Below are 15,591 nucleotides of genomic sequence, written 5' to 3' on the forward strand. Positions count from 1 at the left end.
GAAAAGTGAAGATTCCCTAAGTTCTTACAATTGAGCTTTATAGTAATTGCTGATGAAATTATGAAAACTGATTTTTCCCACTGACTAAAAGCTTTTCATTATTTACAGTATAGGGGAGCAAATCATGTGATTATTTAATGTTTAACCATAGCTACTTTTAAAAGGCAGTTTTTATTTTGTGGCTGCTTTTTGTCTAATGGTGTTTAGTCCAGCACAGTCAAGGATTTCATCTTTTTGTATCTTTGTAGAACACTGATGAATAGCACTGTCTGAGTAGCTCTCTAAATGAAGAGGGTTCAGAGGAAACTGGTCTGAGGGTCTGGAAGAGCCCAATTGCACCCTCTGCCAGCCATGGGTTGGATATACTGTTCTCTCCTTCCCCTCTGTTCTGCACAGCAATGGATTGTGACGTGAGAGCTTTTCCAAGTGGCAGTCAATCTCTGTGTAGGCTCGATGGTATTCGTCTCAAGATTGTGGTTTATTGATCTCCCACAAAGGAGAAAATTGATCTGCTTTAAATGCATCCCTACTTCAAAAAAGACTGATGTATAAAAATGAGTAAGGAAATTTCAGTTGACTTCTTAAGAAATGAAAATATTCACATTAGGACTTTTAAACATAAAAGCTTCATGTCTTTAGTGTTGTCTAGATAACCTAGAAATATTTGTACTCCTCGAGGTCTGAAGCCCAGGGCCAAAGGCTACAAAAAGTGGGAGACTGATCTTTCTGGACCATCAGTAGTTTTTGAATATTTGGGATAGGGTTGGAAAAGTCTCAGTACTCCCTCAGAGCCATCATTTAGGGATTTTCTCCTGCTCATACAAGCAAGGGTATATTATGGAGTAGAATGTGACATAAAACACGAGGACTGCAGAGATGCCTCCTTGCTGTTGGCGAGTTCAGACCTCCTTTCTTCCAGTCCCTCCCTACACACCCTTGCAAGGATATGTATTCCATGCTGTGAGACTTGTGTATGTAGAACAGTTATGGGGTACTCTTTCACCCCTTTTCAAACACTGCCTTTCTAGGAATGCTTCTATGGGTTTGAGAACGTTATTCCCTGGGATAAGCTGGAATACTGATTCCCTCCTATCACACACAGAAGCACTTTGAAAGGGACAGGAATGTCATCTAAAAGCTTAATTAACTACCACCCAGAAATGGTTAAAATAATAAAACCATTGCCTTTTGCAATGAGAGAGAAAGAGGTAAAATGCAGTATAGTTTGGTACCTGACAATGTGACCCTGTCACCTTTTCCAGCCATCTCTCCCTCTGAGTAATGACTTAGCTAAGTGTTTTGTTTTTTTTTTTGTTTTTTTTTTTTTTTAAGAGCAGAGTGGAATCAATTATCAGTGACTTCAGAGAAGATTATTATGTGTATTGGTTAATTTGCCTCTTTTTGTTTTGTCCTGTTGCTCTCTTAGTGCTTTTCACTATCTCATCAGAGGATCGGAGAGACTGCAACCCCACATGCCTTTTTACTCCTACTTGCTCGTTGCTACTTAGGTAATTTAACTTAGATACAGAATGCCAGATATGTTTTATATTTTGTAGGGTAGAAATTTCAAGAATATATACATTTGAGTGCACTATATGTACATCTATGCACAGTATATGTGCATAATATATATGTGTGTTTACATATACCTGTAGCTCTATCTTCTACATAGTTTACTAAACTCTTAAGGCAATATTCACAAAAAATTCAAATCTTAAAATAACTCTCCTGGAAGAAATAAAGAGGGAAAATTAGTAGGCAGTCTTCATGACATTTTAATCTGTGTATTTACTACTTAGAAATGTTCAAATAGAGCTTTGTTTTGTGTAGTTAATTTTGGTGATACAATATTTGAAAAGGTGACAGATAAAAGGGCAGAATGTAATTCTTGAAGCTGTAATTTACAGGAGACTAATAATACAAGTGCATTTTCTTTTCCAAATGGGCTATTTATATAATTTATATTTTTAACAAATCTTAGAACTAGAATGAAAATAGTAATTAATCTTAAGGGCAAGAAATGATGCAACTATGCCAAATTTGGAAATTTCCAGAGATTCTCTTGGTGGTTGAGCATAGTCTTTCCTGATTTAGTATGTTACAGAGCATAGTGGTGGACTGTGATAGGGTAGCATGTGCTCATTAATATTGAAAGATTGAGTCAATTTGGCAACATTATTTTTTGAAAGTAAACATATTTGATTTAGAAGTGTGTGTCAGTTTTAAAGCCAAGTTAAGATAAAAAGTCAGGAAAAATAGTCGCCTTACAGTACAAAGAAAAAAAGACTGAAAGGAAAAATACCAATGTGTATGTAAGTTAAGATGATGAGTGATTTTTATTTTCTGTGCATTTTTTTGGCTTCCTGTAATTTTTCCAAAGTTAACAGATATGTTTTCAGAAGATAGTACTTTCAAATTGGGGTTTTTGTGGGAGCAGGCCTTGAGTCCGAAGACGCCTGTTGGGCTCTTCCTCAGTTCTTATCTTTGGTGAGGAAAGAATTCAACAATGAGACAAAAGTCACAGAAAAGCAAGTGATTACTTGGTAGGTAGGTAGGAAGAAGAGGAGAACTCTCTGAGTGGAGAGGGGGGTCCCTATTGGGTAGTCACAGAGGTGGCGAGAAGTAGGTGCTTACATAGTTACAGTGTATAAAGGAGTGGGGATTTAGTCATCAGGTTTCTCTGTGATGCTCTGTTGCTGATTGGCTGGGCCTGTGGGGGTCTCCTAGGCTACTGAGGCCCACTGAGTTTTCCCACTTTACTTAGACTACTTTTCTGAAACCAGCTTTGGTCCACGCTATTGTGCTATTATGTTGGTATTGTGAACATTCCATTTTTAATTGAACTGGAGTAGGGGGCTGAGATTGTTTTTCAATCAGGTTGATAAATGGACTTGGGACTTGGGGTACACTCTCCCTAACTACCTACTTATACCCATTTCCTAGCTTCTGCCTTCACTTTCATGACAAATTTTAGACTTCACACAACTTACCTTATAGCCAACTTAATTTTTTCAAATAACATTTTGTATGGAATCCAAATGTACGTAAAAAATCACCAGGCAATGCAAGGTCTGTAGTAAATACCACAGTCTCTAGAAAAAATAGGATTAGTGGCACCATACTCAAAAACTTCATTAGTGACATAGTTAAAAACTTTACTGGATAAGAACCCAGTAAAAATAGTGGACAGTTTTGCATTTATTAAATGGCTAAACAATATATAAATACAATAAAATGGGCACTTTGCTTGTTTGTGTGAGTGGGTGTGAGAAGGATTGCAGATTGTCAGTTATGGTAAAGCATGGAAGGAGACTTATCTGACAGTGGATGGAAAGTGGTAGCCACAGATGTGGATGGCTGTGCTGTAGGACACGCACCATAAACTGATGTGGCCAGTAGATGTTTGAGATTGATGCATTTACCCTGTCCCTACACTGCTGTACTTAGCAGCTTTGTGTGTTTCACCTGGTGTTTGTGTCTTGTTTACAAAGTCATGCACAAACAAACCAAAATTCATTTGGGTTCTGCTCAAAATTTTCCCTAATGTATCAATCATGTTTCAGCATTTTTGTGTTTTCAGAACAAGCATTACAAAAGAACGAGTTTGTATGAGATAAAGGAAGTAAAACTGTACTAGTTTTTGGTATGTCAAGAGCCCAGTGTTGATCCAACCCCTGTCACTCATCCCAAGGATTCCATAAAGCATTGCTGTGTGGCTTAGAACTTGACTGTCCTTGTGTTTGTGACCTTGAGCACATGCACATGTAGAACAATGTTCCTTTTGTGGAGATATTTGGTTCTACCTGTGTATCCTTCCTTGGCGTGTGGCTGGAGGCATGCCAGTTTCTTCAACATCACAAAGTTCAGTCTCTGTGCCAGATGGACAGGCTAATAAAGAGAATGGCCTTGAATTTAACCCCATAGACTACCACACTCCAGGTTCTTGTCAGGGAACCTGACCTTGAACATGGTGCTACTCAATTCTTTTCAAATGCTACTGTGAAAAACCGGTATTTATGGATGACAGTCTGGAGGATGAATTCCATCTCTTTGCATAATCTGTAACAGTGAGGAGTGATAGAAATATTCAAAAAATCATTTTCCAAGGTAGTTTTTGCTTTGATTTGTCAAATAACACAAAATAAATGCATGGGAATTTTACAGTTATCAAAAAGAACCTTTGGTTTAAAAAGTTAAGCAAAATCTACTGTAAAATCTATACCTGAAATAATCCAAATGAACAGAAATCTCTGTCTCTGGAAATTTGCCCCGCACCCATCTCTGTTCCTAGATTATTAGTTTTACTAAATTTCACATAATATTACGCTCTTTCCCGCTGTTGAAGGTTATTATAAGCTAGACCCCTATGGATCCTGATTGCGTGGGGTGCCTGTTTTGTGAATGTTTTTGTGTCCTCTTTAGGAAGACTCTTTGGAGAAGTGTCTCTCTGGTTTTGATACCGCAGATGACTGTACTTCTACACAACTTTGGGTTTTTATTATACGGATATAGTTAGTCATGTAACTGATCATGTCTTCTTCCTCTTTATGGTCACAAGCAATGTTGTCTTTAACCCACACATTTGAAATTAATTTTCAGCCAAAGGTAAAGCTAGTAGTTTGCCAACATTGGAAAATCAGGAAATTTTGTACTAGTGTGTTTGAATTTTTTGCATCTATTGAAAAACCAGCCTGGCAACACTGGACTCATATGTCTCATGTCAGCCATGGGATTCAAAGAAGTAATGCCATTTTCTTTAAAGTAGAACCAACATTTTTTAAGTTGGTCTTATTCCTTTACTCTAACTGCTGGAGCCCTAGACATTGGACTTTCTACCCCTTCTTAAAAACATTTACAATTCACCTCCAGAAAATATAAAATACTTTTATTTGTATTTTGTGTACTAATCTCCCTGCTATTGTTTTTCTTGAATTCTCTTTCATCCTATTTCCTTTACTTGTGCACTTTAATTTTCTGTTGTTGTTTTTATCTTGGTATGTTGTGTGCTTTTACATAAATTGCCTTAAGTTCTTTTGAGAAGAAATCAGGTATAAAATAAAAATAGAATGACTTCTTTCTCTCCCTCAGATCATTTTATTTTTATTTTTTGCTTGGCAAGGGTTTCAAATGATTTCAGCTCTTTTTCTGACCTATTTTAAAGTCTACTTGATTTTAGTACCATCTAGAGTTCTGCAATTCTTTGTGGCTTTTTTTTTTTATAATCTTCATAGACACTATGAGGAAATGTTTTATACTTAAGATTGGTTGACTTTCTGTGGTCTTGCATTAAGAACTCAAAATCTAAGTAAGCTGGAATAAGTAGTTCACTCAGTTTCTTTTTTCCTTTTTTTTTTTAAAGATTAATTAATTTATTTATATAAGAACCAGGGTGCAGGCCAGAATTGCGGGAGGGTGAGAGGATTCACCAGAGATAAAGTGGGGAACAGAACAGGCAGACTGACGAAATACACTGCTGAGGGGAGCAGCTGGTGCGACGGGAGAGGTCTGCTGCGTCATGTGGGACCCTCACTGGCCGGCCAGGATCGAACCGGCACTGCAGAGGCTGCGCACAGCTTCACAGTGCAGTGCTCAACTGCCTGCACCACCAGGGGAGGCCCAGTTCACTTAGTTTCTAAAAGGGAGGATTAAGAAACCATGACCTTCTCATTGTTATTTGTCAACTGCAAAGACCTTGAGAAGGTGTTGTTCAGTCCCTGCATATGACAGTGCTATGGCTTCTGAGGAATGATGGAGGAAACAATGATTGTTACTGGTCTGAAGACCTGCTGACCTTAATCTTACTGTTTGATGTTAGTGTAGCCCCAGTAATGTCGAAAGTAACTCTGAATTCACCAAAATGTGGAATCACTAGTTTTCAGTGCCAATTCAGGATTTCCATATTCCTTTGAGAAATCTGAAGACCCAACAAGAGTGACCAACATTCAACCTTGGATTGGTTTGTGTCTGGTTCTCCACATTCTCTGCCCCCTTCCTCTCCCAACCCTGTCTCCATACACTGAAGCAGAATGCCACTTACTCTGTATTCCTCCATATTCTCCATGTGTAACCTGTTGCTATTTAATGTCACATTGGTGCACCAACCAAAGTCATTTTGCTGGTTAAGCATATCTGACACTTTAGCAGGCACTGGAAAAGATTGTCTTCAGTGTCCCTTTCCCCCCCAATTTCAGGGTTGTAAGCATCTTCAGCAGGAGTTTCATTGGGGAAGGGTGTGTTTAGGTAGAAGAAGTACTGGATTCTTCCATTCAATACATTTACTTAGTACCTACTCTGTTCCGGACACTATTACTGTTCTGGCAAGAACAGTGAATAAAACTGGCCAGAATATCCCTATTGAAGTTTACATTCTGGTAGGAGTGGTAAATGCTATGAAGAAGAATATGAAGTCAGAGTAGTGTTCCTATTTAATTTGAGGTTCATAGGTTTGACTTCACTTCTGAGGTTCCTTCTAACAGGGATCTGAGTTAGTTTACTGAGGAGTAAGCCTGGCAGGTGTTTGAGGAAGAGCAGTATAGGCTGAGGGGACAGAGGTGAGAGTAAAATCCTAAGGAGGGAACCTGCTTGGATTTGGCTTTAGACATGCTCTTATTTCAGACCTACCTGTCTTAATGGTGTGAATTTGGGTCATTTGCTTTTGCTTTCTGGACCATGTCTGTGAACTCATCTTTAAAATGGTAAGACTCTACATTGGAGAAGGACCATGCTTTCTCAGTAATCTTTAGCAAGGGTCAAGCCTGTTCTTTGACTGTTAATAAATATGCCATAAATATTTGTGCAATTAACTGATGGACACACAAATAGTTACAAAAGCATATAAAGCACCTCAAAAGCAGGTGTTGGTTAAGTGAATATCTATCACCCTTCCATAGATTATGGTAATGGACATGGCCAATTTTGAAGCACATACATGTACAAGGAATTTTTTAAATGGTGATTCCACAGTCTCTGTGTTTAACACATCTACAAAGCCTAATAAGGGATTATTATGACCCAAGAAGAGACTTGGTTATTACCTTCATTGACTGGGAGGGAGCAGTTCCCCAAGTTCACATAACAATTGGTTACCCTCCAGAAAGACACTGGGAGTGAGCCTGAGAGTAGGGCCTCTGTCTTTGTTATTATAGCTGTTGTATTGTAGGTCCCACCTTTTAGCATAGTACCTGTGGGTTCGTACCAGGAGATTAACAAATATTTGTTAGAGATGACCAAAACCGTACAAGCATTTGTTTTCAGCTCTTTCATAAAGTAGTATTGGTGTCACACTGGAAAGATATAGTACATCCTGTCTGTCTTTCGACAAGAAAGACACACTTTGTAGATTAAAAAGTCTAAAATGATACCAAGACCATGCATAGCATTAATGTCTTATTTGCTTAACTCATTTAGTTATTAAACTCATTTGCAATGGAGAAACAGAGGCTTAGAATTAGCAAGTGGTAAATCTATGTAATTTGAGTCCGGGGATTGTATTCTTTTTTTTTTTTTTTTTTTTTTTTTTTTTTTTTTTTTATAGAGGCATGCTTTATTTATTTGTTTGCTGGTTTGTTTGTTTGTTTTGTTTATACATGCACTGGGTACAGTCAGAAGCGCGGGAGGGTGAGAGAATTCACCAGAGCCAGAGCGGGGAGCAGACCAGGCAGAAGGACCGAAATACACTGCTGAGGGGAGCAGCGGGCGGCAGGAGAGGTCTGCGCGCCATGTGGGACCCTCCTCCGGTGGCCGGGGAGCAGCCGGGGATCGAACCGGCGCCGCAGAGGCCGCGGGCAGCTTCGCAACCCAGCGCTCAACCGCTGCGCCACCGGGGAGGCCCCGGGGATTGTATTCTTAACTCCTAGAATGAGTTGCTTACAGGAAAGAATAACTACCGAGTATAGAAACAGAAGTAGGAAAACAGAAGTAGGCTGATGGAATATGTTAGTGACATTTGCACGTATGATCCTTTCTGTTGATAGAAATTTCATTCACAAATGACAACTTTTGGAAGGAGAGAAAGATCTGCTTTGAAACTCAACACTTCTCTGGTTTTCTCGTGATACCTCAAACTGTTTTGGTTCAGTCTCTCAGGAATTTATAGGGTTTTCTCAAAGCCATTTGAGAGCCCCTTCCCAACACGAATCTTTGTTTTGATTCTGGTAAGATTATGGGTATTTTCAAATTGCCATATCCATCTCCTCTACAGCCTATTTGCGCTTTCTATCACATTCACATTTAATGATGTGCCAGCAGCATTATCCTGTCCTCAGCCTCAATTTTTCCTGCTGTTTCCAAGTCATGAACAAATTCCTCTCCTGCTTGTTTTAGACAATTGAGTTTTCTACTGCTTATATTCATCTTTGATGGAATGAGCTCATTTAGTATTGTGCTTTTTCAGGAGAACAAATTTAAAGCATAAGGAAGCTTGGTGAATTTGCAACAGCTTGTTGGTTTCAGGGAGGCTCATTAGGATCCCTCCTTTTTCATTTGTGTGCTTTAAAGTAAGGGTACCTTTTGATTTTTGTAGATGTTGTCAGTTTAGATGGCAGAGAGAAGGAGATATCCTTGCCAGCTTTCTGGGGAAGATGAGAATGGTTGTGTTTCTCATGACTGAATTTTTCCAGCGCTGACTGTATGATAATATCACTCTGGCAAATATTGGCTGGCCATGGAACATTTTTAAGAGCAAGGATTTCATGAATGTTCTGTCTATTACCATGGCTGAGGAATCAAAACAAAATATTCTCCACACATTTCCTCAAACATTCATGGATGGGTTCCAGTATGTTACTTTTATGTTAGCTCCTAGACGACATACAGAATTTAAAATAAAACATTACTGAAAACCCAACAATTAAGAAGGATTGTGTAGAATGTTTTGTACCTTCCCCCCTTTTTGTGTAGTAACACCATGCTAGAAACCATGGCATAGATGAACTGAGTGCAGAAAGGCTTTGTGAGAATTTATTTTTTCAGATTCTTGTTATGGACACAGTAATGGCAATAATATGTAACATCTAGTAAGCTCTTGATAGTAATCTCTAGTCTCACTTAAGAGCACTGATGTTGAAAAACAAAACAAATCCACCAATATCCAATGATTGTCATATTTTCTGTTTCCCCCCTTCTCTAGAGCATACTTCTCACATTTTTATGTGATTAATGAGAATAAGTAATAGGGTGTGAGTTTACAAGGAGAGTATTTTGAGAGGTGGCTTTTTGCACTGGGGCTTTATTTGGGCAAAGATCCTCCTCTAGTATCTCACATGTCTGAGACTATAAATTTCGCCCAAACTGGAACCAAAGCAGTTTAGCTCTGGTGCTGTTATATAGAAGTTCCATTTATGAGGCTATATTACGTCAGACTATGGTGACAGGGGTGGTGATGATGAAGTGAACAATAATGGCAACACTATATTGAGTACCCACATCATTTCTTACTTTGTGCCAAGTGCAAGCCATGGGTCACCTCACAACAGGCTACAGGGTCAGGCTCTTTTTATCTCCATTTTATAGGTGAGGAAACTGAAGCATCAAGGGTTGAATAATTTCCCAGTGGGTGCTAATGATAGGGAGGCACATGATTTAAATCCAGTTCTTTCTGAGTGCAAAGCCTGGGCTCACACCTCATTCCCACCACATCCTTTCTAGAAGTAAGGGGCCCTTCCCTGAATATTTCACTGACTTGTTACCTCTTCTCCTTCTTCACTCCTTTAGATCTTTTCCTGCCCGCAGCTCACTGAAGCATGTACCTCTTCATCAAAGGTTCTCCTTCCTTCCTACTGGTGAATTCTTCTCAATCTTCAGAACTTTGATATACTGGGTTTTTTCTTTTCTGTCTTAAAACCCATTGCAACAAATAGCTCCTTAAGCATTCCAGGGATTCCCAGATTGTGGCCTAAGTATTCAATTGATTTTTGCATGTCTGTGACTATGTAAAAATTTTCTGAATGGAATCTGTAATTTTCATATGAATTTTAGAAAGGATTTGACCAAAAAATTTAAGACATCGTTTTCATAATCCTCTATCCTCCCCTAGGTTATGAACATCTAGAGGGAGGGGCATAATTAAGTAATATTTCTTTCCTGAAATGTGTATAATAATATAATAATGTTGAGTATCTGGATCAATGAACATACTTTGTAATAGCGTTTTGTGGTGGTATAACCTGTGGGTTAAGAACATGGGACCCACCATATCATGTTGTGTCTTGGATTGATTTCCTTCTCTGCATACTTTCTAGCAAATTATATAATCTCCCAAAACCTCATTCTCTCATTGGTAAAAAGGACGTCATGGTATTGTTTGAGTTAAAAAGTTGTTAATTGAGGTTTAAAACTAGGTACTGCGTGTAAAATGCTTAGTGCAGGAGTACATAGCCTGCCTTTCATAATTAGCTACTTTTATTATCATGACTTAACATCTGAAAGGTGCTGAAGGGTGAGGTTTTCATGATTTTTCTAGTGAGTGTCATGGAGATATTAAAACTCTCAGAGCAAACAGAAAGAGTTTTCATGCCACTTTGAGGTCCAAAAGCTTAGAACCAATGTGCTTTCTTTAGTCATGGTGGCAGGTGCAGTGCAGCTCACATACCTCTCCAAAGTGTTGTTTTTGGATATTTCCTTTTCCTGTGGCTTCAACTCTGGCAATGCAGTGGTTTAGGCGCTGCAGACGGACACCCTGAAATGCCAGCTAATGGAAATTTCGTGATGTGGGCACTCTGCCCCCAAGGAGTTGGACATATGCTTTTTGTGTTTAAATCAACAGAAAAAAAAATGCAAACTATAGCCACCCCTCCACATAATCGTTGAAGTAGCCCTTTTCTTCAAATGTTCTTTGAGCCCTTGAGTGCTGGGCCTGTCACTTGTCATCCCCTCTGGGCATTACAGGTAAGTCCAGTAGGTCAGATGAAAGGCAGCGGCCTGATGGGGCATAATGACTTATGTGCATAGAACTTACGAGGAGCTGTACATAGATCAGGACATACACAATATTTATAGAGTGTGGCCATGGGGTCACTTTGGGAAGAGGCAGCCTTCAGAAAAGTGCTTTAGTTGGATACTTCTGAAATCTGTCCCGTAATATGCACTAAATATAGAAAAGGTAGCTGGAAATCTTTTTAAAGAAAATATTGTGAGCTAGAATTCATTAACATGAGAGAAAATTGTCAACTCCTATTTATTCAGTAGACAACTTTTTTTAAGTGTATACCACCATTTTTAAAAAAAAAATTGCTTGTAATTGTATTATCTTGGGTGAGTCATTTGCAAATATCCTTTTCCAAAAGAAATCTTAAAAATGTATAACAGCTTTATTCACAATCATCAAAAAACTGGAAATAACCCAAATACTCTTTCTCTGGTAAAATAATAAACAAGCTGCGCTTTAGTGGAATACTAAAATGAATGAAGAGGAATGGACTACTGATACCTCAGTAACACATGTGATCTGTGTTTTATATGGTTAATTTAATTCCAAAAAAGACAAAATGATAGACACATAAATAGGTGGTTCTGGGGAGCAGGGACAGGTGACATTTTGACTCCAAAAGGGTGAATAAGTACTTAAAGATGGTGGATCTGCTCTGTATCTTGATTTTGGTGGCTGTTACTTGAAACTGCATTTCAAAACTTAAGAACTCTACACCAAAAAAGGTGGAATTTAACATATGTAAATAAAATGACAATAAAAATAAAGAGGACTGGAGCACCAACCCAACATACTCAGAGAGAAGTATGGACTTGCTTTGAAAGGGGCAATACATGTCACTTAAACCCATAAATATTTATTTATTAGCTACTACAGTATGGTACTCGATAGGAAATCATGATGGGTGCGCTAGTCCATGTGTTCAGTGGTGTGACAATACATTGATAAACAGACACAAAAGCTCTATGGTGATTATAAGTTTATAATTATAATATGGGCGTTAGAGGAGGAGGTGACATCTCGTTGGGATAATGAATGCTTTTTTGTTAACAGGTGAGGAAAGTTAGTCAAGGAATAATCTTTACGAATGGGCAGATTAAGAAAATTTTTAGTTAACTTTTATCAAGCTATCACATTCTTACAGAAAAATATACAAATCTTTGTATGTCCTGCCTGATGAATTTTCACCATGAAATGAGCACCCAGCCTATGAGACAGATCAGATCATAGTTAGCACCCTTGTGCCTTCTGCTGGTCATCCTCTCCCCTGGAATAATCACTTGTAACTTCATGTATTAATAATGTCTGAGTGTTGCTGGACTTTTTACAAATGGGATCATGTAGCATGTACTCATGTCTGGATTCTTTTGCTGAATATTATATGTGTGTAGTGTGTGGCAATAGTTCATCCCCATGGCATATTCAATTATATATTTGTGGGGGGTGAAGGGGAAAGAAAAGTTTGAGATCACACTCATCTGGGGGTCCCTTAGCCAATTTAGTTAAAATTCACTATTATCCTTCTTATTATCCTAAAAGAGTGACTTATACTTGCTAACACTATTTCTTTATTATCCATATATTCCTTACTTGTTAATGTTTAAAAAAATTAAATTAAAAAAGTGATAACCATGTACCCATTATTCATCATTACATATTGAACACTCTAGAAACCTCATCTTTGATTGCATAGTCCTTTCTAGAAACCCCACACTAAGTTAACTACAACCCTGAATTTTATGTTAAGCAATCCTTTGCTTTTTGTTATAGTTTTACAATGCATGGATACATCTCTAAACTGTGCTTTGAATTTCAAATAAATGGAATCGTATGGCAGTATTCTATGTGACTTGCCCTTTTTTTTAAACTCACAATTATTTTTTACGTCATCCATGGGGAGGCATGTAGCTGTATAGTTCATTTACTTTCACTGTATATAATAGTCTGTTGTGTCCACAACTCAATTTGTTGATCTATTCTCCCATAACTTTTAGTCCTTGTGTAATTATTAAATCACTCAAAATAGTTTTTACAACATCCTAAATACTGTATCATAGGTGAAAGACTAAAGTGTAACAATACACTGGGTTTCATAGACATAAAAATTATCTTACAAACACATTGATATTTTTGCTTGATTATTTAAAGTTTACAATGGGTTGAAATTACTTTGTCTTTATATTGGAGAGGTACTTACTCTAAAAGGGAGTTTCTCAACCTCAGCATAGATATTTGGTACCAGCTATTATTTGTTTCGGGGCTTATAGGATGTTTAGCACCATCCCTGGTTTCTGCTTACTAGATTCTTTTTTTTTATGTTTATTTTATATATATTTTTACATCTTTTTCATTTTTGTACAATGAATGTATTTTCATCTTGCTTATTGTCCCCGTAAAATTCCCACCCCCATCGTTTTGATCCTACTCCCTTCTCCCCCTGTGTAGTATCGTGCATCTCTGGTTTATAGTTGCCTGATTTTGGTTTTTACTTTATTATAATTAGTCTTTTTGCTGGTCCCTTATTTAGGTTTTCTAAATTCCTGCTATGAGTGAGACCATCCAGTATTTTTCTTTTTCTTTCTGGCTTATTTCAGTGAGCATGAACCCTTCCAGCTCCATCCATGCTGCTGCAAATGGCATGAGTTTATCTTTTTTGTCTGCTTACTAGATTCTTATAGCACTTCCCTCTCAATTTGTAACAACAAAGAGTGTCTCTAAACAATATCAAATATCCTCTGGGGATAAAATCTGAAGGATTAAGATTCAGTGAAGAGTTATTGAGTTTACCTTGACCAATTGGAGAGAGTCATCTCCGTGACCCTACTGCCCTGTCCCAGCCCCAGGGGAGTGACTGCAGAGCTGTAGTATGTTCTTGTTTTCTGGCAGTGTACCTTTCCTAGTTTTGGAGGTAAAGCCATTCTTCTTGCAATGGTGTCAGCAGTTTCACACACACATACACACCCCCGCCCTGCTCCGGAAACTTTTTTTTCTTATTTTTAAGGATTCAGATCTATAGTCTACCTACCCACAACTCTTGCCCTAATCCTCTTCCCACCCTAGAAATTTACTATATATATGTATGTTAATAAACCAAAGATACACATATTTTAAACACATTTATAGCATTACTGAGAGTTTAATATTAATTTGTGATTAAGAGTCATAACAAAATATGCAGAATGATAAAAAATGATGGGACCTTTTGATCTTTAAAATTAAATTTGAAGATATTTAAATTAAAATATTTTTATGTGGTACACAGTTCTCCCATAACTTTGTGTATGATTTTTTTTTCAAGTACAACACAAAGCCAGTGAATGAATCCCAAAGCAATATAAAGTTGGCTCCATCTAGTGTATGAAAGTATTATACAGCCAGGGGAAAAAAAAATCTGTACTGGGAATTTCCGTTGTTATTTGCTTATGAAATCAGAAAGAAACCAAAACAAAATTGGTCTATAAGATGCATTTGTGCTCCAAGAGATAACACAGGCAGAAATGAATGACCTTTACATCATGAGGGGAAAAGTTGTTATATATTAAAACAACTCCTTGGAGCATGCCTGACATTTTGTTCTAACAGCCTTGCCTTTTCTTTTTTTTTTTTTTTTTAAATGGAATGAGCCCTTGTTTACAGCACTGTCATGTCACTTCGTTGTGATAGTCTCAGTCCCACTTGGCCAGGCCTGTGCTTTAACTGTATGGGATCATATCTGAGAGTTATGCTCACTTTCCACATTTAGGGAGTGATTAGGGCACGACCCATTTGCTATCATTTCAGAACCCTGCATGATTTTCTTTATCAGACTGAATTCTTTGTAGCTGTTAACTTCTCTCTACAATTGAGTAGGCCACTATTTGTGGACTGTGATTAATCTTGATTCCACTGAAGGATCTTGCATATTCTTTATTTTCTTTATTTCTCGCATAATCATTATTTCCAAAATTTTAGCCATTCTTTTGCTAACTTCATGACTTTTGCCCCTATATAGTATCTGGGTGCTTTAAAAAATTAAACCTATGTTTAAAAAGGTTATAATAAATGAAGTACGCATAAAATAAATACAATACAAGTGGAGAAAAATTGTTAGGTTCTTAGTAGGCATGTTTTCTGGAAGAGCTTGAGACTGAGATCTGAGGGTTTTTTTTTTTTTTTTTTGGTTACAAAAGGCAAGTGTTGAGAGATTGAGGACATATTAGCATCAAACAGAGACTATTCCTGAGATGAAAGAAATATGAAAGGGCCTTTCTCACTGGGTAATTCATGGTTATTTAATGTGGAGTCTATATGTCTCCCTTTGAGATCATCTCACTTTGGGAAACTTCTTTTAAGAATTACCATCTTTGCCAAAGGAAGTTCATCCTTCTCCCCCCAATTTCCAGAGGTCTTGTTTCCATAGAAAGCCTTTTAAATTAATATTTCCTTTTCTTAGCATAACCTTGCCTCTCCCATTGATTATCCTTTGTGTTAAGTTACTCTTTTTAACTTGTACACAATTCCTAACTCTTTTCTACTAGTTAACTGAGGACAAGCATTGTGTGTTTCTTTATGTTTCTTTCTAGTGAATACCATTAATTTAATTCATGCTTGGGATAAATATCCTGGGAAACCTTCTTCATTCTACATATTTTTTTAAGGCAGTCATGAGCACAAATGGCCACAAAAAG

General features: G+C 37.6%; 1 protein-coding gene across 7 annotated transcripts in view; it reads left to right on the forward strand.

Moving 5' to 3' along the window:
* Positions 1–15,591, forward strand: part of MITF (melanocyte inducing transcription factor) — a 212,124-nt gene that overhangs the window by 85,309 nt on the left and 111,224 nt on the right. The gene's annotated exons all lie outside the window — the stretch shown is intronic.

This window comes from Talpa occidentalis, unplaced genomic scaffold (genome assembly GCF_014898055.3).
Source record: "Talpa occidentalis isolate TD23 unplaced genomic scaffold, MPIMG_talOcc4v2.1 talOcc4.10, whole genome shotgun sequence".
NCBI classification, from domain to species: Eukaryota; Metazoa; Chordata; class Mammalia; order Eulipotyphla; family Talpidae; genus Talpa; species Talpa occidentalis.